Genomic DNA, 26,651 nt, shown 5'->3' on the forward strand with positions numbered 1-26,651 from the left:
CTCTACATATGAAAGCTCAATGCTCAGCCCAAGCACACACCAAGTGGGTCCGGAAGTGGATTTCTACATCATTTACTTATCTTATGTAACCCTAGCTACTAGTTTAGTATAAAAACTACTTTTAGTGATTTATTTTATATCTCTGGTTAGTCTTTGAATAATTTTATGTTCAGAAATCACGTTTAGGGGGCTAGCCACTCGGCCATGCCTGGACCTTCATCACTTGTGTATTTTCAACGGTAGAGTTTCTACACATCATAGATTAAGGTGTGGAGCTCTGCTGTTCCTCATGAATTAATGCAAAGTACTATTGTTTTCTTATTCAATTCAAGCTTATTCCTATTCTAAAATATTCGCTTGCACTTCAACATGATGAATATGATGATCCGTGACACTCATCACTATTCTCAACCTATGAATGCGTGCCTGACAACCACTTCCATTCTACCTTGGATTGAGCGTTTATCTCTTAGCCTCCATTCCGAAAGATCAGAGTCTTCGTGGTATAAGCTAGAATTATTGGTGGCCATTCTTGAGATCCGGAAAGTCTAAATCTTGTCTATGGTATTCCGAGTAGGATCTGGGATGGGATGACTGTGACGAGCTTCAAACTCACGAGTGTTGGGTGTAGTGACAGACGCAAAAGGATCACTGGATCCTATTCCAGCATGAGTGGGAACCGACAGATGATTAGCCGTGCGGTGATAGCGCATTTGGACCATTTTCACTGAGAGGACGGGAAGTAGCCATTGACAACGGTGATGCCTAACATACAGCTTGTCATGGAAAGGAGTATGAATGATTGGATGAAAGCAGTAGGAAAGCAGAGGTTCAGAAGGAACAAAAGCATCTCCATACGCTTATCTGAAATTCTCACCAATGAATTGCATAAGTATCTCTATCCTATTTTATATTTTACATTTTAATCCCATAACCATTTGAATCCGCCTGACTGAGATTTACAAGGATGACCATAGCTTGCTTCAAGCCGACAATCTCCGTGGGATCGACCCTTACTCACGTAAGGTTTATTACTTGGACGACCCAGTGCACTTGCTGGTTAGTTGTATCGGAGTTGTGAAAATGGGGGCTTTTCAAAGTTATTGGGAATGTTAAGTCTCAATAACGTGTGCAAAGGACTTAGAGGCAACGTTAGTGGAAACGTTTGTGCCACTAACGTTGAAGTTAATGTGGCTTTTACTTAGGAACGTTAGTGAGAAAGTTGATTGTCACTAACGTTCTCGAACTCATATTTTCAATAAACGTTAACACCCCTAACGTCCTGAGCTAAAGTCTCTGCCCACTTTACACTTTCTCTCTGCAAGTAAAGCCAAGCCCAAATAAAGAAGAGAACTGCTTCAAACTCAAGATCCAAAGGCCCAAGACTTGAAGAGCCAACTAGAAGCTGAGAAAAGTAGTATATATAGGAGTAGCTTTGAATTGTTAAGGAGTACGGGGAAAAGTTGGAAAAGAGAATTACTCTCTGTATTTTAACTTCTCTGCATTTTCTAGTTTTATGATGTATTCTCCATCTTTGTTTTCATTTTCTAGAGCTATGAACAACTAAACCCCTTTCATTGGGTTAAGGAGCTCTGTTGTAATTCGATGGGCCAATAATAGTATTTACTTCCCGTCCTTTAATTCTAGCATGTACTTTTCTATTATTTACATTCCCGCCATTTTATTTTCTGCAACTCTCAACCCAAATTCTGGATTCGCTCAACTAGAACATTCTTCTAATTAAAGTTGCTTGATCAATCAATCCCTGTGGGACTCGACCTCACTCTATTGTGAGTTTTTACTTGACGACAAATTCAGTACACTTGCCGAAGGAAATTTGTTGAGAGACAGTTTCCACCCGCATCAAGTTTATGGCGCCGTTGCCGGGGATTGATTGTGCATCAACAATGATTAAATTGGAAGATCACTAGATTGAGCATTTTTATTTTGTGAATTTCATTTTCTGTTTGAGTGATTTACTTTCTTTTTTAGTTAAACTTCTTCCCTTCCCCCTCTACTCTTTTGTTTTTCTTTGTTATTTTCAATACTGTTTGCTAACCCACTAACTGTTTGATATATTGCATCACCCACAACTAACAGTAATTCTGACAAAAATACTTTCTTCACCTATCTTTTCTTGCTTGCACTTGATGGTTGTATGACAGGGAGAAGAAGCGGGGCTTCAACTTCCTTCGATTCTGAACCTGAGAGGACCTTCCTTAGATTAAGGAGGGAGGCAAGAGGAAAGAAAGTGGTTGGTGCTGAGGAAGAAGAGGAATACTTTGAACCAAACATGGAAGACAACATGGAAAACCATCATGAAGAAGAGGATCACAACCATGGGGGAGGAGGTAGAGCAAATCATACTTTGCCAATTCTTCTTTCCTTCCCAATTGGCGCGCTCTCAATTGCGTTGGAAAGTAGACATCCTGGGCTTTCCAGAAATATATAATAGTCCATACTTTGCCTGAGATTTGATGGCCCAAACAGGTATTCCAAGTCAGCTTAAGAATTCTGGCGTCAAAACGCCAGAACTGGCACAAAAGTTGGAGTTAAACGCCCAAACTGGCACAAAAGCCGGCGTTTAACTCCAAGAAAAGTCTCTACACATGGAAGCTTCAATGTTCAGCCCAAGCACACACCAAGTGGGTTCGGAAGAAGATTTTTGCATTAATTACTTATTTCTGTAAATCCTAGGCTACTAGTTCTCTATAAATAGGACCTTTTGCTATTGTATTTTCATACTTTTGATAGACCTTTTCACGTTTGGGGGCTGGCCTCACGGCCATGCCTAGACCTTGTTCTTATATATTTTCAACGGTGGAGTTTCTACACACCATAGATTAAGGTGTGGAGCTCTGCTGTTCTTCATGAATTAATGCAAAGTACTACTATTTTTCTATTCAATTCACGTCTACTTCTTCTCTAAGATATTCATTCGCACCCAAGAACATGATGAATGTGATGATTATGTGACACTCATCACCATTCTCCCCTATGAACGTGTGCCTGACAACCACTTCCGTTCTACATGCAAACAAGCTTGAATGTGTATCTCTTGGGTTTCTAATCTAAGATTAGAACCTTCGTGGTATAGGCTAGAATTATTGGTGGTCATTCCTGAGATCCGGAATGTCTAAACCTTGTCTGTGGTATTCTGAGTAGGATTTGGAAAGGGATGACTGTGACGAGCTTCAAACTCGCGAGTGTTGGGCGTGTGACAGACGCAAAAGGATCAATGGATCCTATTCCAAAATGATCGAGAATCGACAGATGTTAGCCGTGCGGTGACAGCGTGCGTAGAACATTTTCACTGAGAGGACGGGAAGTAGCCATTGACAATGGTGATGCCCAACGTAAAGCTTGCCATGAAAGGGAGTATGAATGATTGGAAGAAGGCAATGGGAAAGCAGAGGTTCAAAAGGAACAAAGCATCTTCATACGCTTATCTGAAATTCTCACCAATGAATTACATAAGTATCTCTATCTTTATCTTATTTTATGTTTTATTCATCTTTTAATTATCAATCCTCCATAACCATTTGAATCCGCCTGACTGGGATTTACAAGATGACCATAGCTTGCTTCAAGCCGACAATCTCCGTGGGATCGACCCTTACTCACGTAAGGTATTACTTGGATGACCTAGTGCACTTGCTGGTTAGTTGTGCGGAATTGTGACAAAGTGTGATTCACGTTTGAGAGCTCTAAGTCTTTGGCACCATTGTTGATGATCACAATTTCGTGCACCATGGCTCTACCCACCAATGATGCCAAAGTGGTGATGAGTTTTCTTAGAGATATATTTTCAGTTAGTTTGGTGTCCCAAGGACACTCATTAGTGATCGTTGATGCACGGAAATTTGTCTTTCAACAAAATTTCCTTCGGCAAGTATACCGAATTGTCGTCAAGTAAAAACTCACAATAGAGTGAGGTCGAATCCCACAGGGATTGATTGGTCAAGCAACTTTAATTAGAGGAATGTTCTAGTTGAGCGAAGCAGAAATTTGAGTTGAGTAATTGCAGGAAATTAAATGGCGGGAAAGTAAATAGCAGAAAATGTAAATATTGGAAATAAATGGAAAAATGTAAAGGGCGGAAAGTAAACTGCAGAATCTTAAATGGGAATTTGGGAAGATGAGTATAAAAGTAAATGGCAGATAATAAAGAGAATGGGTAAGATCAGAAATGGGAGATTCATTGGACTCAGGAGATGTTGTATTCTCCAGATCAAGTTTGTTCTCATCTCTTCCTCAATCAATGCATTCATTGATCTCCTTGGCAATCTTAAGTGATTGGATTCCAATTCCTTGGCAACCCAATCTCTCTAAACTTGAACAATTGCCTAATTCCTTGATTTAATTACTCATGAGAAGAGATGAAGTATGGTCACTGATTATACCACATGCATTCCCAAATCAAAGTATTGGTAGGATTATATGTCATTATATCCATCCAAACCCCAATTTGGTCCAACATGAGAAAGCATTTCTAGCATGATCTCTTCATTCCTCTTCCAAGGTTCTGAAGAAATCCAAGTATGAATAGCTTCTTTTCCAAGACAACTACCCAATTGGATGAAGATTGAAAGCTTTCTAGTAAAATCAAGAGAAAAGAAAGAAGAAGAATAATGAAAACTATTATTGATCCATCAAATTACAACAGAGCTCCCTAACCCAATGAAAGGGGTTTAGTTGTTCATAGCTCTGGTAATGGAAAGCAAAAATGAAAAGTGCATTCTGAAAAAAAAATAGAAGTTGCAGAGAAAGTTAAATATACAGAGTGTAGTTCTCCAAAATGCCAAAAAAGCCCCCTACTAGTTCAAAACTACTCCTATATATACTACTCTTATGATATTCTAGTTGGCTCTTCAAGTCTTGGATATGGGCCTTTGGATCTTTAGTTGCAGCAGTTATAGTCTTCAGTGGGCTTAGCTTTGCTTGCAGAGAGAAAGTGAGTCAGGCATGGTAGCAAGTTAGTTAGGACATTAGTGGCATTAACGTTAAGTGTAAATTTGGGTTCGAAAGTGTTAGTGACGATAACCTTTTTCACTAACGCTCCAAACCTAATTGACCACTAACATTGGCTCTTGGTCCTTCGCAAATGTTATTGGCATTCACCTTTTTCAATAACGCTGCTCCTTGCTTCTTTTCCCCACGTTAGTTATCCACGTTAGTGTAACTAACGTGGCCCTTAACGTGGGCATGCCCAAGCTTCGAGAGCGTTAGTGACACTTACCTTTGTCACTAACGCTTCAAACGCCCCTTCTTCCCACGTTAGTGTCTCACGTTAATTGCATTAACGTGACCACTAACGTGGTGGTGATTGCCATCTCCAACGTTAGTGACAAAGGTGAGTGTCACTAACATTGGTCCATCATTTGTTCCTCCCACGTTAGAGTTCACGTTAATGTAATTAACGTGACTCTTAATGTGGCCAAGTGTGTCCTTTTTTGGAACGTTAGTGGTATTCACTTTTACCACTAACATTGGAGCTTCCCTTTTCCTCCACGTTAGCTTCCACGTTAATGCAATTAACGTGGCCACTAACGTGGGCTATGATGGCTTTCGAAGGCGTTATTGGTGATCACTTTTTCCATTAACATTGCAAGCTAGCTCCCATTCCACGTTAGTAGTCACGTTAGTTAGACTAACGTGGCTACTAACGTGGCTCTTCCTTGCTTCCTTTGTCCTGAAATCAAGCAAATAAAGTGCATCATCCATTTTATCATTCAATTCATACATAATTCTCATGAAATCATGTAAAGTTCACAATGTTTACTTGAATCAAGATGTAAGTGAATATTTATCCAAAACTTGCTTATTTACTAAGAAAATGCATGAAACTACCCTAAAATAGTAAAGAAAAGGTCAGTGAAACTGGCCAAAATGCCCTGACATCAATGGTCGAAGTTACTTCTGTAACAGACAGTTGGACACACTTCTGCAGAGATATAGAATCCGTCATAAAGTGGCAACCCCTTATCACCCTCAGACAAGTGGAGAGGTTAAGGTTTCCAACGGGGAACTCAAGAAGATTCTAGAGAAGACCGTCAATATCTCAAAAAAGGACTAGTCTAGGAAGCTTGATGATGCTCTCTAGGCATACCGGACAGCTTACAAGACCCCTATTGGCATGTCTCCTTATCAATTGGTTTATGGTAAAGCCTGTCACTTGCCAGTTGAGTTGAAGCATAAAGCTTACTGGGCAATCAAGTATCTAAACTTTTATGCTCATGCTGTAGGAATTAAGAGAATACTTCAGTTGAATGAGCTTGATAAATTCAGATATTCGGCCTATGAGAATGCCAATCTCTATAAGGAGAGAACAAAGATATGGCATGACAAGAAGATTGCCATTAGAGTCTTTGAGCCAGGTCAGAGAGTGCTTCTACATAATTAGCTTAAACTCTTTCTTAGGAAGCTGAAATCCCGGTGGTTAGGACCGTTTATGGTTACTAGAGCTTCACCGTGTAACACCCTAATTACCCTAAGCCTTACCTCTAGCCATAAAGCAAAGGTTAATCAAAGGTTACGATAATTCTAAGGCTTATACGTATTTATATAGAAGGAAATAATATATTCTAGAAGCCCGATAAATGATTAAGCTCAAAAACAGAATTACAAAAGTGCGAAATGTTCGCACGAAGCTAATGCACAAGACACAAGGTATAGATGCAAGAGAATAGAACATATATAGATATAAGAGTATAATAATCATAGGGAACTAGCCACAGCTTGCGGAGTTTAAGCCAACTAGTTACAAACAGAAAAATATAGAGTTTTGGAGTTAAAACAGCTTATACAACTTATCTTTCAAGTAAGCCTCTAAGGCCATAAAGATAAATATATAAATAGATGTGAGAGTAACTATAACAAAGTAAAATAAAAATAAACTAAGGAGGAACCATACTCCGTTCTGTCACCATATCCGCAATCTCACCGAAGTGGATTTGTAACTTGCGTCTGAAAAACAACAACAACATATGGTATGAGAACCGAAGGTTCTCAGTATGGTAACAGTTCCCAATATGTAAGATGTAAGGCTCTGGAACGCAAAAGGCAATCCTAGAACTTCACATTGAATACGGATATTCAAGCTTAGAATAAAGTAAATAAATAATGAACTTAAACCATAAACCGAGTTATCTAAACTTAGGGAAATTCTAACTAATACTAATCACACTGCTGTATCCCACAGCCTTCGTCAACCTAACCTCCATGCGATCCCATCACCACCACCAACCTAGCCTCGTCAGCACCAGACAATCACAAATAATGCAAGCAAGCAATACACAGGTAGTAATTGTATATAATAAGTAATTCAAGAAGCAAGTAGGCATATTATACAATTAGGCAAACTCAAGTAATCAAAGCAAACAAACACATAAGAGATGCATATGATGAATGCCTGTCCTATTGGCTCGTTATATCACTTGTCGGTCCGTAAATGCCAACCTGACACATCCTTCTGGATGTATCCTTTTCTGCCATGCAAGAGATATAGTGCCCTGCACACTCATGCAGCAGCGAATCTACTACGCCAGAGATATAGTGCCCTGCACACTCATGCAGTAGGGAGTCTACTACGTCAGGGATATAGGCCCCGCACACTTCATGCAGCAGAGAAGGAAACAACCACAACAAATCATCCAGCAGAAAAATCTGCCATGCCAGGGATATAGGCCCTGCACACTCTCAACGACAACTACTCATGCAGCAGAGACATCTGCCACGCCAGAGATATAGGCTTCGGCCACTCTCAACAACAATTAGTCATGCAACAGAGAAATATGCTACGCCGGGGATATAGGCCCTGCACACTCTCATATAATCCAATAACTTCATCGATCTCAAATCATCACTAGACATCACCATTTCTCATCTCCAATCACTTTCAATTATCAATTCTAAACATTCCAAGGATATAGTACCTGGCACACTTTCCTTCAATATCCATCAAGCTCATAATAACCATCATCAGTTCTTAATTCTATTCTGAACTCATTAGTTCATCAGTTTCTCAATGTGTTGCCAGTAGTCACCAAGTTCACTACTCTTCCTTCTCTCTCAACCAAACTCATTGATAATGAGCCCAGAGTGGGTTCGGAATTTATCTCAAAATTTGATTTTCGTTGTAGGTATAGTTCTAAACCCAACAATTGACCAATGTCAAATTTTAATCTAAAAATGTCACAATCAATACACAAGAAACCGAGAGTATTTAGAATCCCGGTTCGTCTTCCGCAGGAGTTGCAATTAAAGTGCTAAATTATTGGCTATGGAGGGAACATTGGGGGTTGGATGATGGCAAGGAAATGTAAATATGCAAGGAATTAAATAAGCATGCAATGAATTTAAATGAAAAGCAATTAAAGCAACAAAAAGGGAATTTAAATACTAAAGAGGGCTCTTGGCAAGAATTGGATAATTAGGGATTTCTATCCTAGTTGTGGACCACAAACATGGTAATTGTATGTGAATTAATCCCAATTAGTCAACCCTACATCGAGGAAAAGTCAAAAGGGCATAATTAATCTCAATCCACTAATCCTAGCAAACTCTATTAATGGGAGGCTTAGCGTTAGTAAAAACCAAATCAATTAACAATCCTCACACAATGTGGAATGGACATCCACCACTCAAGTTCACCCAAACACCCAATTTTCCAACCAAGAGTGGGGTAAACTAGGCTAAAACCAACCCAAGTATTTTATCAAACACTTGGGAGGCATAAAAATAAAGCATGGTAGAATAACAAGAAATGTAAATTCAATAACTACCAAAAGCAAGGAGAGCAAGAATAACAACTCAATTAAACAATAAAAGAGCATGAAACATAAAGTGCATTAAATGGAAATTAAAATTAACAAAGAGTGCAATTACATAAAAGTGGCAAAAATAGAGAAAATGACAAGATAAACTAAGAAAATTAAGTCAATGAAATAAAGAAAGGTAGAAGAAACTAGATTAAAGCAAGAATTAAAAAGAGAAATTACAAAGAAAATAAACTAAGAACCCTAATTTCTAGAGAGAAGGGGGAGCTTCTCTCTCTAGAAAATGAGCTACATGACTAAAATCTAACCCTAATTCGCTCCCCCCTTCTCCAAGCTTCAATTATGCATGAAATAGCCTTAGAAATGAGTTGGACTGGGTTCTGGAGGCCCAGAATTCGCCCCCAGCAATTTGCATTAATAAGGTCACGTGACGCTTGTCACGCGTGCGCGTGGGCGACGCGTGCGCGTCACTGACAAAATTCACTCCCACGGGTAGCCGTGGGTCACATGTATGCGTCGCTTGCAAATCTTCCTTGTGCATACGCACGCATACTTGTGCGTGCGCACACTTGTTGAAAAGCTCCAAATGCTCATTTCTTAATGAATTTTTCTCTTTGCATGCTCCTCTTCTATTTTCACCAAGCCATCCCTACCTTATACATCTGAAATTACTCACAAACAATATCAAGGTATTGAATGGAAGGTAAATGGAATAAAATAGGCTAATTAGGCACAAAAGAGTATGTTTTCATAATCAAGCACAATTCCGGAAGAAAACTCAAAAGTATGCTATTTAAGGGAATAAGTGCAAGTTTATGTGATGAAATCCACTCAAATCAAACAAAAAATTATCATAAAATATGGATTCATCAATTTTCCGACACTTAAACACTAGCAAGTCCTCATGCTAATCTCAATTAAAGGAGAAAGGTAAAGGGGAAACAATTCATTCAATGTACTAACTACATGCATGCAACTATGCAAAATTTTATCTATCTATATGTACAATATGATGACCTATGGAGTTTGGCAAAAACAACAAGAGATTCCAATCAATTCAAAACAAGCCTTAGGGCCAAGGAAAAGGATTAATGCAATATGATCAAAGTCCAAAGAATTGAATTGAGATTTTCAAAAGTAACAACAAACAACTTGCAAGAAGATACAATATAAGGAACAAGAAAATAGAATTGAGCGACCGAACCCCTCACTGGATGTGTATTCACTCAATTCACTCAGTGTTTAGGGCTTAATCACTCAATTCTCCTTTAATCATGTTTCTCAAAGATTTTCAAGTCATCTAACAATCAACAATTATTCAGTGCATGCATACAAATTTTAAGAGGACTTATCCATGGGATGTAATGGGGCTAGGGTCAAGGTTAGATTGTATTTGGTTAAGTGAGCTTGAAATTTGAATCTTTGATTAACCTAAGCTTCCCACCTAACCTACAACAACCTATTCAATTCTAATACAAATCTAACTACCCATTCTTCACTTTTTCACATACTCATGCATTCTTTTACAATCACATCTCATATGCATTGATATTATTACTTTACTTTGGGGCATTTTTGTCCCCTTTTATTACTTTTCTCTTTTTTTTCAAACTAAAATATATACAAGCGCATCAATGCATGTGGTTTAACATTTATTGCATGAGTATGTACTCCATTCCCAAAATTTTCAGTAAGAATACCAAAATACACTTTTATCTCACCCAATGTTCCCAAACTTTCTCACACTTGAATGATAAACACACTCACTAGCCTAAGCTAATCAAAGATCCAAACAAGGGACATTTTATTATTTTCTGCTTTAAGACTTGTAATGTGCTAAAATTAAGAACAAATGGGTTTAGCATAGGCTCAAAGTTGGCTAACAATGGAAGACAAAATGTAGGCTATTTGGGTAAGTGAGCTTTTTGAAACAATGGCCTCAATCATATACATGCATTCATACACAAAATAATGGACATATAGAATCAAGCAAATCAAAGATTACAATCATAAAAGGAGTTTATCACACAAGAACAAACTTTTTGGTTGGAAATGTGGAATCATACAATTAAGGCTCAAATCTTACAAGGTATGTTGTTCTAGCTCTTTTCTCTATGTTCTTTGAAAAATGATGCTCCAAGCAAGTTGAAAAATAATTTCTCAATTCAATCAATGGCATGCTCTAAAAGGGATTTCGTGAGAATTCTTTGTTGTTTTACCAAACTTATTCAATCTAACATGCACATGCAAGTATTTACTACCATAAAACTATAAGCAATAAAGAAATATATACAAACAAATCAAACCAAACAAAGTGTAATAAGAAAATGAAACTACCAAAAATGAGGAAAAAGAATTTGATGGAAGTATTGCAAAGTGTCCAAGAAAGGAATTTTACCCCCTCGAAGTGAAAGGAATTTTACACCCCTCGAAGTGAAAGGAATTTTACCCCCCTCAAAGTTGGCGATCCTCCCCACACTTAAATAATGCACGGTCCTCTGTGCATACACACGATCCAGGGGATGAAGGAGTATGAGGCTCCACATTCAGCTAGTAAGCTCCGGGGGTTCCGGGTTGCTGTGTAAACAAATGAATAACAATTGAGGAAAAATAAACTGTGTGGTATGATAGAAGACAATGTGTGTATCCTAGGTGCGCGCGGTTTAGAACACACACATTGGTCTGGTAAAAATAGAAACCACATAATCAAAAGAAATAGCATGGTCCTCAGTTAAGTAGCCTAGGTTGCAAGTAAAGAATAAGTAAAATTTAAAGCACAAGCAATCCTAGGTAACCACAAAAGTGAATTGAGTATTTGATATTGGTTATTGAAATTGTGCAAGTGAAAGCGCAAAAATTGGTATAAAATAGCACAATAAACAACAACCAATCCATTAATGAACGAAAAACTACTTATTCATCATGACACATAATGCAATAGTCACATGGAAAAGTACTTGTTACAAAAAGTGATAAGCTTGATAAAAATAAAGTTAAGTCACTCAAACAAATTCAAAGCATTAACAAGGAACAAGTACCAGACATGTGATGAATTTGATATGAAAATCATGATGAACAAGTAATTTCAACTCAAATAACTTAATTCAATGCACTTATATAATTTGTCCTAGTGGTACAATCAAAACATGAGTATTCAAACCTACTAGGTGATAAATCCCAATTTTGTGGTTTATCTTGTGCTTAATTTGGGGGATTTTATCACCTTTTCCCATATTTATTCAATGAAATAGCATGGTTTTGTAATTCTCCCTTGAATTGTGCTTAAATGTGAAAACATGCTTTTTAGGCCTTAAAATAGCTAAATTCAATCCATTTTAATTCCATTCGATGCCTTGATGTGTTTGTTGAGTGATTTCAGGTTCATAAGACAAGTATTGGATGGAAAAAGTGAGGAGAAAAGCATGCAAAGTGGGAAAACTCATGAAAAAATGAAGGAACCGTAAAGCTGTCAAGCCTGACCTCTTCGCATTCAATCGATCATAACTTGAGCTACAAAGGTCCAAATGAGGCGGTTCTAGTTGCGTTGAAAAGCTAACATCTGGGGCTTCGAAATGATATAAAATTTTCCATATGTTGCTTCACGTATAGGGGCACGAACGTGCCATGTACGCGTGTGCGCCGATGCTGCTCGTGGCCCACTAAAGTGAAATCGCCCCCAGCTATTTCTGAAGCACTTTGGGTCCAACCCAACTCATTTCTGATGCTATTTCATGCAGAATTCAAGCTTGGGCAAGGGAGGGAGTAATTGTTTGAAATGTTAGCATCATGTAGTTTAGTTTCTAGAGAGAGAAGCTCCATCTTCTCTCTAGAATTAGGGTTCTTAGGATATTTCCATCTTAGATCTAGGCTTAATTTCATGTTCTCATCTTATTTCTTTTATGATTTCTGTTCCTACTACTTGATTCTCTTAGTTTTCATGTTAATTTCTCTTTTATATTTCTTTTGTGATGATGAACTCATGTAGGATTTGATTTACATTTAATGAAATTTAATGTTTGATGTTCTTTTTATTGTTGATTTGAGTTGTGTTCTTACTTTTCTTGTAATTGGTAGTTGATAGATTTATTATTCTTGCACTTTTATCATGCTTTTCATTTGTACCCACCAAGTGTTTGACAAAATGCTTGGTTGGGCTTTAGAGTAGATTTTGAGCATTCTTGGCTTGGAAAGAGTAACTAGGCAATCTTGAGTCATGAAAACCCAACTTATGTTGGTGATCTAGAGTTGTTAGCTAGTATGATTTCCATTGACACTAATCTCTTGCTAATTCAATTAGTAGGTGATTAGGATTTTTGGATTGAGATTAGCTAGTCTTATTAGACTTTCTCTGAGTATGAGGATAACATGATATCTTCCTCCATCATTGGAGATGACGTAATGAGATAAATTCTTGTCTATTATTGTAATATGATTGATTAGTCTTGTTTGACATTCTCCCTATGTGAAGATGACATGATACCTTCTTCCATTTGTTGGAGTTGACTAGATAAGATGAATTAATCATTGTATGACTAGGATAGAAAACCTATGATCTCAATCCTTGTCATGAATGTCTCTATTACTTGCTATCCTTTATTACTTGCTTGATTTACTCTTCTTGTCATTTAAATTCTTGTCCATTTACTTCCTTGCCCCCTTTATCAATCATACCCCCTTTGTTCCTTCATAGCCAATAAGCATACACTTTATTGCAATTTCTCGTGAGACGACCCGGAATCTAAATACTTCGGTTAATTCTTATTTGGGGTTTGTACATGTGACAACCTAATTTAATTTGATTTGAGGATTGACTATCGGTTTGGACTATACTAGCAACGTAAATATTTTGTGGAATTTCGCACCGGTGTAAATCCCTGCATCAAATTAACGGCGCCGTTGCCGGGGAGTTGCAATGGTGCTATGTTATTGGCTATTGTATATATTGTGAATAGCTTGGATTTTGGTTTGTTTGTTAGTTTTTGCTAGTTTTAGGATTTGGTTTTCCTTGTTTCTTGCTAGATTTTGTTTTTGTTTTCTCTTATCACCATGAATTCTCATCACTTTGGTTATGAGTGTAGTTCAAACTATGTTGTAGGAAATGAAAGCTTTAATGAGGATTTGTATCAAGGCTTTGGAGATCAAGGGTGGGAGGAGCCCCAAGCTTATGGACAACCTTCTTAGCAACAACCTCCTCCAGCTTCTTATGGGTACAATTCAAATCTTAATGCATACCAATCTAATATGTGTGATGATCCTCATTGTGGTTGTCAACCACAATCATCATATGCATATGAACCCCCTCCTCAACATAGCCCTCAACAACCATACTCACAAGCCTCATACCACCATTCACCTCCACATGATCCTAAACCATACCCACCATACCAACCACCATATGAACCATACTTAGAGCCACCACCATTCCAACACCAATACTCCCAAGAACCACAAAGTCCACACACACCACCTCAAGAATTTCACCAATATGAACCACCTTCCGACTATAATACCTTTCCCTCAAACAATGAACCCTCTCTTCCACTACAACCCTCCGATGAAGCCTTTATGCTAGAATTAAGGGATCTTGAATCTCATATGTTAAGGCAACACGAGGAGCATGAAAAGAAATTTGAGGAGTTAAGAGCAAAAATGGCTATCATGGTAGAAGCCATTGGAAGCATAGTCTCATCCCATCTAAGCCTATGCGATCAAGGCACTTCCATTGTGGAATGTGGAGAAGCAACCACGGAGCTTAGTGAGGGAGTGAAGTTGAAGCTCCAAGGTGAAGAAGAGGAGTTAAAGCAAGAAATGCGACAAGAGGAGGAGGTAGAGATTATTGAACAAGAGAAAGTAGTGGTTGGCGCTTTAGGATATGTTGAGTACATAGAGGAGTCACAAATTGAAGAGCCTTCTTCCATGGAGTTCGAAGTTGATGTTGAGGAGGAGAGTGCACAATCTCCAAGGCACAATGTGATTGAAGAATTGGAAGAAGTGTTCCAATCAATAGGCCCTCCTATTTATGATGATTCCGCATCAACATATGATTCTTTTGAGTTTGAGAAATCCTTCCCCACTATACTTGGAATTGATGATGAGGTAGATTTTACTCAACCTCCTATTTATGATTTGAGTGATGGGGAAGAGCTAGAGGACATTGATGAAGAAGAACTTGAACTTGAGGAAGCTTGGCAAGAGGTAAAGCTTGAAGAACTTTGCCAAGTGGTGGAAGCCTCTAGGAGAGGATGGACGGGAGTAGAGCACGCCTTGTCAAGACCGTTCGGAACTCCTCCACCTAGGTTGTCATCTAATCCTTCATTTGAGTGGGTAAAACTTCTAACTCTTAGCTTTATTATCCCACTTGAATATGGTTTGCTTGAGACGGATGGCCAACTTAGGGCGCTTTGTGGAATTAAGCGTAAGAGGAGGATGTTTAGTGGTTGGCGTTGTAAGTCTAGGCTCATTATGGTTGAAGCTTCAAGGAGTAAAGGTTGGACTAGTGCTCAATTGGATGGGTTTATGAGGATAGTTTGGTGCTTCCATAAGAATTCATCTCTCTTGCCACCCGGAGAAAATCACCATGATCAACTCAAGGATGGGTGTGAAGAACTCCATCAAAGCTTGGAGTTATTAACTTTGAATGATGAAGCACAATGGAAGTCCAAGCATTGGTGGACGTTCAAGGATGGATTCAAGCACAAGCCACCTTGATGAGGAGCTCCCCATAAGTCCAACTTAAGGACAATAAACAAAAGTGCTAGGTGGGAGACACCCCACCATGGTAACATCTTTCCCTTTTTCTCTTTGTAAATATTGGTAATTTAGGTTTAATTTCATGTTTTGTTTGATTAGTTAAGTTTAATTGGGAGTCTAGTAAGTCAAATAAGATTTTGTGATGTTTCGGTAGTTGTTTGGATGTTGGGAATGCTTGGTTTGGTGTAAAAACAAAGAAAAAAATTTGAAAAACAGAGCACCAACCCGCGCGTGCGCGCACCTGGCGCGTACGCGCACCTGGCGCGTACGCGCGCCTCAAGCATTTTCGACTATCCACGCGGACGCGCCATGTACGCGTACGCATGGATTGAATTTTTCCACTTCCTATACATTCACCCGAGAGTTGTGCCTGAAGTGTGCCAACTTTGTGCCCCAGGGCACGCGCACGCATACCTTGCGCGTACGCGTCGACTTTCTGCTTTGTCATGCACGCGTATGCGTCAGCCGCGCGTACGCGTCGCTTCCATTTCATCAATCCATGCTTACGTGCACATGACATGCACGCGTGGATTGCCTTGTTTCAACCATCTTCTTTTCTTCTCCTCTTTCCATTTCTTCTCTTTTCACTTCTTCTATTTCCACCCTTCAAACATCATCCAACACTACCAAGCATCATGCAATACCACTTCTTTTAGTTAGTTAGTTAGTTTAATTTTTGTTTTCCATTATAAGTGTTGGATTACTAATCTTGTTTACTGCTTATTACTAATAGGATGTTAGTTTAACATCATTATTGTTATTGTCATTGTTGGATTCCTTTGTCGATGTTACAATTTATTACTTGGTTTTGAATTTTCATGTTGAACATTTGTGAATACCAAATACTTGTTACATTGCCTTCATGCATCTTAACTCTTTGAATTGCATGTTTTGGCCACCATGCATTCATCATCCATTGTTAGGCAATTGTACATTATCAATGCATTTTTTCTAGGATGCTTGTTCTAATTGATCATCACCTTTTTCATGCATTGAGATTTTAGAATTGTGAAATTGGATCGGAAGCTTACCTAGTGACGTATTTTTGAGCTTTTCAAGCTTTGTGGACCATGCTTTCTATGTGATTGATTTTTGACTTCTATATCCTTTTTTTTCCTAAGTTCCATAGCATTCATGTGTCTCACCTCTATGTCACTTAGGTGTTGTAACAACTTCAATGTGTCATTGTTTGATGTGTGAGCTTTCTATACCATTTTGTTCATCAAATTTACTTACACATCAATCAATGTCCATGCATTATCCAACTTCACAATTGCTTGATTTTTGCTTGAATGCTTTTATGCTTCTTCACTACTTGTTGGGTTGTTTTAGCCTATGAGTCTTTTAAAGTATCTCAAGCACACTAGAATGAGTGAAGTGCATATTTTCTTTTGTGTAATTGTGACATAACTTTTTGTACTAGTGTGTGTGTATTCTAAACCGCACACAATTTTAGAACCCACACACCTATCTTTCATCAATGTCACACCAATTCACTCACTCAATTCTAGTGATTCACCCCATTCCAACAATTCACGCTTCCTAGCTTTTGTATGTTTTCATCTTACGGTGTTTATTTTGTTTTTCATGATCGATGCGCCATAAACAAAAATGGAAGTGGGAGGAAGAACACGCAGCAGCTGGTTGACCTACCAGATGAAGGTGGCAACTCGGAGAGTCGCCGTACTCCCTTGTTCATCTTTGGATGCACCGAGGACGGTGCAAAATTTTAAGTGTAGGGGGTCGTCCGACCGCTCGGCATTTTTGGGTGACAAGTTTCTAATCCCAATACTTTTGCATTTCATTTTTAGGTCTTTTAGTATTTTTGGTTGCATTACATATGTATATATTAATCTTAGTCAAAATCATGATATTTTCCAAGGATTTTATCTATAGGGCACCCAATTGATTGAAAAAAAAATTTTTTTAGAACTTGCTTGAATTATACAATTGTGGATCATGTTTTTATGCTAAGAACACAAGCATGTGAGATTTGAGCCTAATTGTGTGGCTATATCATATAGCCATTTATTTTCATTCTTGTGTGCATCATCCTCTTTCTATGATTGTAATCTTTGATTTGTTTAATTCTATATGTCCATTATTTTGTGTATACATGCATTTATATAATTGAGGCCATTGTTCAAATAGCTCACTTACCCAAATAGCCTACCTTTTATCTTCCATTGTTAGCCAATTTTGAGCATATGATTAACCCATTTGTTCTTAATTGTAGCACATTACAAGCCTAAGTGAAAAATAATAAATATCCCTTAATTTGGATCTTTGATTAGCTTAGGCTAGTGAGAGTGTTTATCATTTAATTTTGGGAGAGTTGGGAACATTGGGTAGAGATAAAAGTGTGTTTTTGTATTTATGTTGAGAATTTTGGGAATTGGGTACATACTCATGTATTAATCATGTGTAAACCATATGCATTGATGTTCTTGTATATATTTTAGTTTGAAATATATATATATATATAGAATAATAAAAGAAAAAAATATATATATATACAAAAAAAAAGAAAAAAAAGAGGAAAGAAAGGAAAACAATAAGAAGGGGACAAAAATGCCCCAAAGTCAAGGTTCAATAAAAATCAATGCATATGTGTGGTGATCGAAAGGGAATGCATGAGTGTGTGAAAAAGGTGAAGAATGGATAGCTAGGTTTGTTTAGAATTGTATAGGTCGTCATAGGTTAGATGGGAAGTTTCAGTTAATCAAAGATTCGAATTTTAAGCTCACTTGACCATATGTATCCTACCTTGACCCTAGCCCCATTACAACCTATGGGAAAGCCCTCATGATATTTGTATGCATGCATGAATTAATTGCTGATTGTTAGATGAAAAACAAATCTTGGAAAGCATGATTAGGGGAGAATTGAGTGAATCAACCCCATACACTTGAGCGACTAGAGCGGATACACATCCGGTGAGGGTTCGATTTCTCAATTACATGTTTCCACCCATGATCATCTTTTCTTGCAAGTTTGTAAAATCTTTTTAATAATTCAATTCAATTGTGGGTTTGATTTGACTGCTATGGCTTTAGCCCTTGTACTTAAATATGTTTTCTTGGAAGTTGACTTGTTTTGACCAAGTAGATGCATTCATATAGATAGATTGCATTTAGTTAGTTTGCATTGAATAAATGTTGATACCCCTTTGCTTATTTCTTGATTTTAGCATGAGGGCATGCTTAGTTTAAGTGTGGGGAGATTTGATAAACCCCAATTTTGTGGTTTATCTTGTGCTTAATTTGGGGGATTTTATCACCTTTTCCCATATTTATTCAATGAAATAGCATGGTTTTGTAATTCTCCCTTGAATTGTGCTTAAATGTGAAAACATGCTTTTTAAGCCTTAAAATAGCTAAATTCAATCCACTTTAAATTCATTCGATGCCTTTATGTATTTGTTGAGTGATTTCAGGTTCATAAGGCAAGTATTGGATGGAAGAAGTGAGGAGAAAAGCATGCAAAGTGGGAGAACTCATGAAGAAATGAAGGAACTGTAAAGCTGTCAAGCCTGACCTCTTTGCATTCAATCGATCATAACTTGAGCTACAGAGGTCCAAATGAGGAGGTTTCAGTTGCGTTGGAAAGCTAACATCCGGGGATTCGAAATAATATAAAATTTGCCATATGTTGCTTCGTGTATAGGGGCGCGCACGTGCCATGTACGCATGCGCGCCGATGCTGCTCGTGGCCCACTAAAGTGAAATCGCCCCCAGCGATTTCTGAAGCACTTTGGGCCCAACCCAACTCATTTCTGATGCTATTTCATGTAGAATTCAATGTTCTTAGGGTTCTTAGGATATTTCCATCTTAGATCTAGGCTTAATTTCATGTTCTCATCTTAATTTTTTTATGATTTCTTGTTCCTACTACTTGATTCTCTTAGTTTTCATGTTAATTTCTCTTTTATGTTTCTTTTGTGATGATGAACTCATGTAGGATTTAATTTACATTTAATGAAATTTAATGTTTTATGTTCTTTTTATTATTGATTTGAGTTGTGTTCTTACTTTTCTTGTAATTGGTAGTTGATAGATTTATTATTCTTGTACTTTTACCATGCTTTCCATTTGTACCCACCAAGTGTTTGACAAAATGCTTGGTTGGGCTTTAGAGTAGATTTTGAGCATTCTTGGCTTGGAAAGAGTAATTAGGCAATCTTGAGTCATGAAAACCCAACTTATGTTGGTGATCTAGAGTTATTAGCTAGTATGATTTTCATTGACGCTAATCTCTTGCTAATTCAATTAGTAGGTGATTAAGACTTTTGGATTGAGATTAGCTAGTCTTATTAGACTTTCTCCGAGTATGAGGATAACATGATATCTTCCTCCATCATTGGAGATGACGTAATGAGATAAATTCTTGTCTATTATTGTAATATGATTGATTAGTCTTGTTTGACATTCTCCCTATGTGAAGATGACATGATACCTTCTTCCATTTGTTGGAGTTGACTAGATAAGATGAATTAATCATTGTATGACTAGGATAGAAAGCCTATGATCTCAATCCTTGCCATAAATGTCTCTCCCTTTATTACTTGCTTTCCTTTATTACTTGCTTGATTTACTCTTCTTGTCATTTAAATTCTTGTCCATTTACTTTCTTGCCCCCTTTATCAATTATACCCCCTTTGTTCCTTCACAGCCAATAAGCATACTCTTCATTGCAATTCCTCGTGAGACGACCCGGAGTCTAAATACTTTGGTTAATTCTTATTTGGGGTTTGTACATGTGACAACCTAATTTAATTTGATTTGAGGATTGACTATCGGTTTGGACTATACTAGCAACGTAAATATTTTGTGGAATTCTGAACCGGTGTAAATCCCTGCATCACTAGGTACTAGTAAATTAAGGCAAAGTATAAGTGCATTGGTATAAAATTTCAAGCAACGAGCAACCCAATCGACATTAACTAAACACTTGCAACTTATTTAATTAACAAGCAACTAGACTAAAACTAATATAATTACCAAAATAAAAGATGAGATGCAAACAAAACAAACATGAACAAGCATAAAACAGGGTGAAAGGAAAAGAAGAGAGGGGAAGAGAAAAAAAGAGAAGAAGTGGAGAGAAGAGAAGTAGAGAAGTATAGTGGTGAGAAAATATGGGCGTGCGTACGCACAGGAGGATGTGCGTGCGCACAAGGGGTCACGCGTATGCGTCTGGGATGCGTGCGCGTTGTGCGGCGAAAAAGCAAGGTGACGCGTACGTGTCGATGGAAAAGAATTTAAAGTTTGTGCGTTCACACCATGCGTGCAAATGCCACGAACAGAGGCCTTGTTTTTATCTGTGCCCGTGCACAGAAAGGCGAAAATTTTAATTTTTTTTTATGGAAAAGGGTCATGTGTGCATGCGCACACAGGTCCGTGCACACGCACAGAAGCAAAAAGAGAAGGGGTTCATACGCACAGGCTGTGCCAACGCTCCCACCAGAGGGGATGCATGTTGGCGTGCAGACACACAGAAAGCGCGAGAAGGAGGGTATGTGCATACGCACAGGTGGGTGCGCACGCACAAGTGTGTGCGCATGCACAGATGTCCTGTTTTCCAAAAAATTTTTCTTCAAAATCCTAAGGTACTCAACCTTAGCTTAGACAACTCTCAACCCTAAAACCTTCAAATATTCAAAATTTCATGACCCACATGCAAATTAACCTACTAAATTCACAATTAAACTAATCCCAAGCAAACCAACATAAGCAAAAATGCAATAAACCAAAATTATATACAAGAAAAAGGGTAGGAACAATGTTACCATGGTGGGGTGTCTCTCACCTAGCACTTTGGTTTATTGTCCTTAAGTTGGACTTATGGAGAGCTCTCATCAAACCTCTTTGAGATCCCACCCAAACTTGTATTCTCCAAGGCGTTTGAGACTCCAAAGCTTGTGCACCCAATATTGTTGTCAATTCCTTTAATTCCATGTAGGTAACAAGCATTTAAAATTCTCAATTCCTATAACACAATAGCCACAAAACTCACAATGCAATGGGTGATAAGTCATAGGATAAAAAGAAAATAAAAACCAAAGGTAATAAGAACAAAAAAAATGAACTCCTAAAACTAGAAAAAACAAGCAATCAGTCAAAAACAAGCTATTCATATATTCACATATTTACAATAGCAAAAAATAAGCACACATTGCAACTCCCCAGCAACGGCACCAAATTTGATAATGAGCCCAGAGTGGGTTCGGAATTTATCTCAAAATTAGATTTTCGTTGCAAGTATAGTTCCAAACCCAATAATTGACCAATATCAAATTTTAATCTAAAAATGTCACAATCAATACACAATAAACCGAGAGTATTTAGACTCCCAGGTCGTCTTCCCTAGGAGTTGCAATTAAAGTGCTAAATTATTGGCTATGGAGGGAACATGGGGATTGGATGATGGCAAGGAAATGTAAATATGCAAGGAATTAAATAAGCATGCAATGAATTTAAATGAAAAGCAATTTAAAGCAACAAAAGGGAATTTAAATGCTAAAGAGGACTCTTGGCAAGAATTGGGTAATTAGGGATTCCTATCCTAGTTGTGAATCACAAACATGGTAATTGTGTGTGAATTAATCCCAATTAGTCAACCCTACATCGAGGATAAGTCAAAAGGGCATAATTAATCTCAATCCACAAATCCTAGCCAACTCTATTAATGGGAGGCTTAGCGTTAGTAGAAACCAAATTAATTAACAATCCTCACACAATGTGAAATGGACATGCACCACTCAAGTTCACCCAAGCACCCAATTTTCCAACCAAGAGTGGGGTAAACTAGGCTAAAACCAACCCAAGTATTTTATCAAACACTTGGGAGGCAGGAAAATAAAGAATGGTAGAATAACAAGAAATGTAAATTCTATAATTACCAAAAGCAAGGAGAGCAAGAATAACAACTCAATTAAACAATAAAAGAGCATGAAACATAAAGTGCATTAAATAGAAATTAAAATTAACAAAGAGTGCAATTACATAAAAGTGGCAAAAATGGAGAAAATGATAAGATAAACTAAGAAAATTAAGACAATGAAATAAAGAAATGTAGAAGAAACTAGATTAAAGCAAGAATTAAAAAGAGAAATTACAAAGAAAATAAACTAAGAACCTTAATTTCTTAAGAGAAGAGGGAGCTTCTCTCTCTAGAAAATGAGCTACATGACTAAAATCTAACCCTAATTTGCTCCCCCCTTCTACAAGCTTCAATTATGCATGAAATAGGCTTAGAAATGAGTTGGACTGGATTTTGGAGGTCCAGAATTTGACCCCAGCAATTTACATTGATGAGGTCACGTGACGCTTGTCATGCGTGCGCATGCGCGTGGGCGACGCGTGCGCGTGGGCGACGCGTGCGCGTCGCTGACAAAATTCACTCCCATGCGTACGCATGGATCACGCGTACGCGTCGCTTGTAAATCTTCCTTGTGCGTACGCACGCATACTTGTGCATGCGCACACTTGCTGAAAAGCTCCAAATGCTCATTTCTTCATGAATTTTCCTCTTTGCATGCTCCTCTTCCATTTTCACCAAGCCATCCCTACCTTATACATCTGAAATCACTCACAAATAATATCAAGGTATCAAATGGAAGGTAAATGGAATAAAATACGCTAATTTAGGCCCAAAAGAGCATGTTTTCATAATGAAGCACAATTTCGGAGGAAAACTCAAAAGCATGATATTTAAGGGAATAAGTGCAAGTTTATGTGATAAAATCCACTCAAATCAAACAAAAAATTATCATAAAATATGGATTCATCACTCATCCTCAATATACCAGAAACATAAACCTCCGGTCGCTAACTTTTCAAAGTAAAACCCAATTAATTCCACCCAAGACCTTCTTTATGTTTAACATTCAAAAACAAGCCAAAAAGTCTTAAATAGGTGTCATAGAAGTTTACAAGCTTGTTGGGAAGGTGAAACAGTTAAAAATAAGATTTTAATTGAAAAGCAGGGTACGTGCATACGCACAAGGGTGTGCGTCCACACGCCCTGGAGGATTTTCAAAATGTGTGCGTACGCATAGAGGTGTGCGTACGCACAGGTAGTAATATTTCAACTATGTTCGTTCGCACAAGGCGTGCGAACGCCCTCAACAGAGTGCACCTTCCAACGTGTGCGTGTGCACAGCTTGAAATATTTTGTTGGTTGTGTGTGCGCACAGAGCGTGCTAGCGCTCCCATCAGTAGCCACATCCCCGTGTGTGCGCACAGGTTCAAAAATTCACAGGGGTGTGGGTGCGCACAAGGCTGTGGTGTGCACACAAACCAGAAATCACAAATTCTACAGCATGCACAGAATTCAGATTTTTGACACCAAACTTTGATTGATCATAACTTCCCTTACAAAAATCCATTCTCTACAAACTTTATATCAAATTAAAGCTCTCAAAGCCATCTTTAAATTAAAATAAGTTTCATGCAATTCAAGCTTTGAGGCTTAAGTTATGATCTGTCACAGTTCACTAAAAATCTATTTTTTACCAAAAACTTTAAAAACTTACTTTCACCAAAACTCTCATTTCAAAACCAAACTACTCACAACCGAATTACTACCAAAACAACACAAAGTCCATACGACTCATTCCTTAGTCTCAACCATCAATAACCTCCCATTTACACTATTCTATACGATTAAAATTATTATTCTCCAACATCTAAAAAATAATCATAAACACTCCTAATTCTCCTCATTCATCAATAACATTTTCATGATTCATTATTTATCATCAACAATACCAACAACTCTCAACAACCATAATAATTCTCAACATTCATCATTAAATCATTAAGCTCCCAAATATTTCACAACAACATTACACATCAAAAATTCCTCATACATAATTACTTCACTTACCACCCATCATCATCATAATAATCCTCCACCATCAATCATAGCTCAGCATCAATAATGCATCTTCATGCAACATTAACTCAAAATCAACACCCTTCCATATCATCACTAACCACAGGATTCAAAACCCACAATCATCATCATAATATATCATCACACATCATAATCATCAATATCCTTCAATAAGCATCATAAACATATATTATACATTTCAACACTCCCTATAATCCTCTTTATCATACAACTTAATTTCATAAATAATTAGGCATACACCAACATCATTCAAAGCTATCTTATGGTCCACTAGCCTAAGTTTCCAGAAACATTACATATTACATAAAAGAAACCAAACCCATACCTTGGCCAATTTCCAAACACACCAAACACCAAAATGAAGCCACCAAGCTCGAACCAAAGCCTCAATCTAACTCCAACAAACACCAAAACTTAATCTAACATCATAAAACATACCAACATCAAACCTAAGGTTCACAAAATAACTAAACACAAAGATTTAGTGAGACCTTACTTTATCCAATGAGATTATGGATAAAATTCAATAATTACCCGCTACTAGAGATCAAATAAACAAGCAAAATCATAAAATCTACTCAAAAACAAAACCCAAAAAACGCATAAAGTTAGGGCATAAAACTGGAGCTTGATTTGAGTGATCTTACCAGATTTTCTTAGATAGAAACGAAGAGCTCGACAAGAGCTTCGCGTGGCCATAAACGACTCGTCAATCAAAGTTCCGTAGCTCAAGTTATGGCTTCCGGAAGGTGATGATGAATAGTAACATCACCCTCTCTTCCTCTCTTCTCTATGCTGCGCCCCCCTTCTCATTTTGGAGTGAAAATGAGCTGAAATGCTCATTTAATGAGCATATATATGTTGGGCCTTGGGTTCGGTTTGGACCCAGTCCAACCCGTTAGCGTTTTTGGTCCGTTTGGCCCACTTTGGGCAAAAATCTTTAAGATTAGTGCCCGATTTTCAATTCTAAATTTATTTTTGTCCTTTCAAAATAATAAATTAACTTTCAAAATCTTATTTTCCAAAATACGCGGTACTGGATAGGCTAGAGCCAGTTCTGCCAGCTTAAGCACCAGTACGCATTTTTTCAAAAACTTCTCGAAAAAGATACATTTTCCAACTCAGAAAAATTCATTGAAATGAAATTTCACCTTTAAATTTTCAAATTAAAACTTCTAAATTTTGAATATACTCTGGGAACTTAAAAATTATTATTTTATTAAAATGGTTTTGCCGGTTCTTACACACCGTATGGTCATGTGGAGATTCAGGAAGAGAATTCTGACAGGAAATTCACAGTTAATGGTCAGAGATTGAAACATTATCTTGGAGGCGAGATTGATCGCCAGAGGTCCACTCATCTGCTGAACTAGCAGAATTGACTGTCAAGTTAGTGACGTTAAAGAAGCGCTTGTCGAGAGGCAACCCGATAATTTCGTATCCTTGGCTTATTTTCCGTTGCGTTGATTTTATTATTTATTTGATTTTTATTGAGTTTTTAATGTTTTTCCTTTGTTTTACGTGTATTTTGATCATGCAGAAATTTTAGAACAGGAACTAGACACTTAGAAGAATTTTTGCCAGCCCTGGAAACATCTAATACGGATTGGTTGGCGCCAAACTTGGGATTTCCAAGTTCGGCGCCGAGTGCTACGTGAATCAGGGGAATTTGGGTCTGTAAGATTGACGCTAAACTTCGGCCACTCAAGTTTGGTGCCACGTGTGCGTGTAAAAGAGGAATTAGTCCATCGAAGGTCCACGCCGAACTTGGAAAATTCCAAGTTTAGCGTGAAGAACGATGCATCAAGGACACAATTGGAGTAGTGTTGACGCCAAACTTGAACCTTTCAAGTTTGGCATGGGATTGGCGTACAAAGGAGGAATGCACACTGTCAGGGGGACGCCGAACTTGGCTTCCCTGGCATTTGGCGTGGAGGAGAATGCTTCATACGGGACCTACAGCGCCGAACTTAATTCTAATCAAGTTTGGCACGAGCTACATTGCTTTGGGTTATAATCACACCAAATCCATCCCACTACATGCCAAGATCCCCATTGAACCTCTATCTTTCTCTTTATTCCCTTTGACCAACCACCCTTACCCCACCAACCATCAATTCCCTTCTGATCCTACCACGTTCCCCCCTTCCCATATATTCCCAACACTTTCATTGTTTTCCCCATTCCCATTCCATATATATTCCC

This window comes from Arachis ipaensis, chromosome B02 (assembly GCF_000816755.2).
Source record: "Arachis ipaensis cultivar K30076 chromosome B02, Araip1.1, whole genome shotgun sequence".
Lineage (NCBI taxonomy): Eukaryota > Viridiplantae > Streptophyta > Magnoliopsida > Fabales > Fabaceae > Arachis > Arachis ipaensis.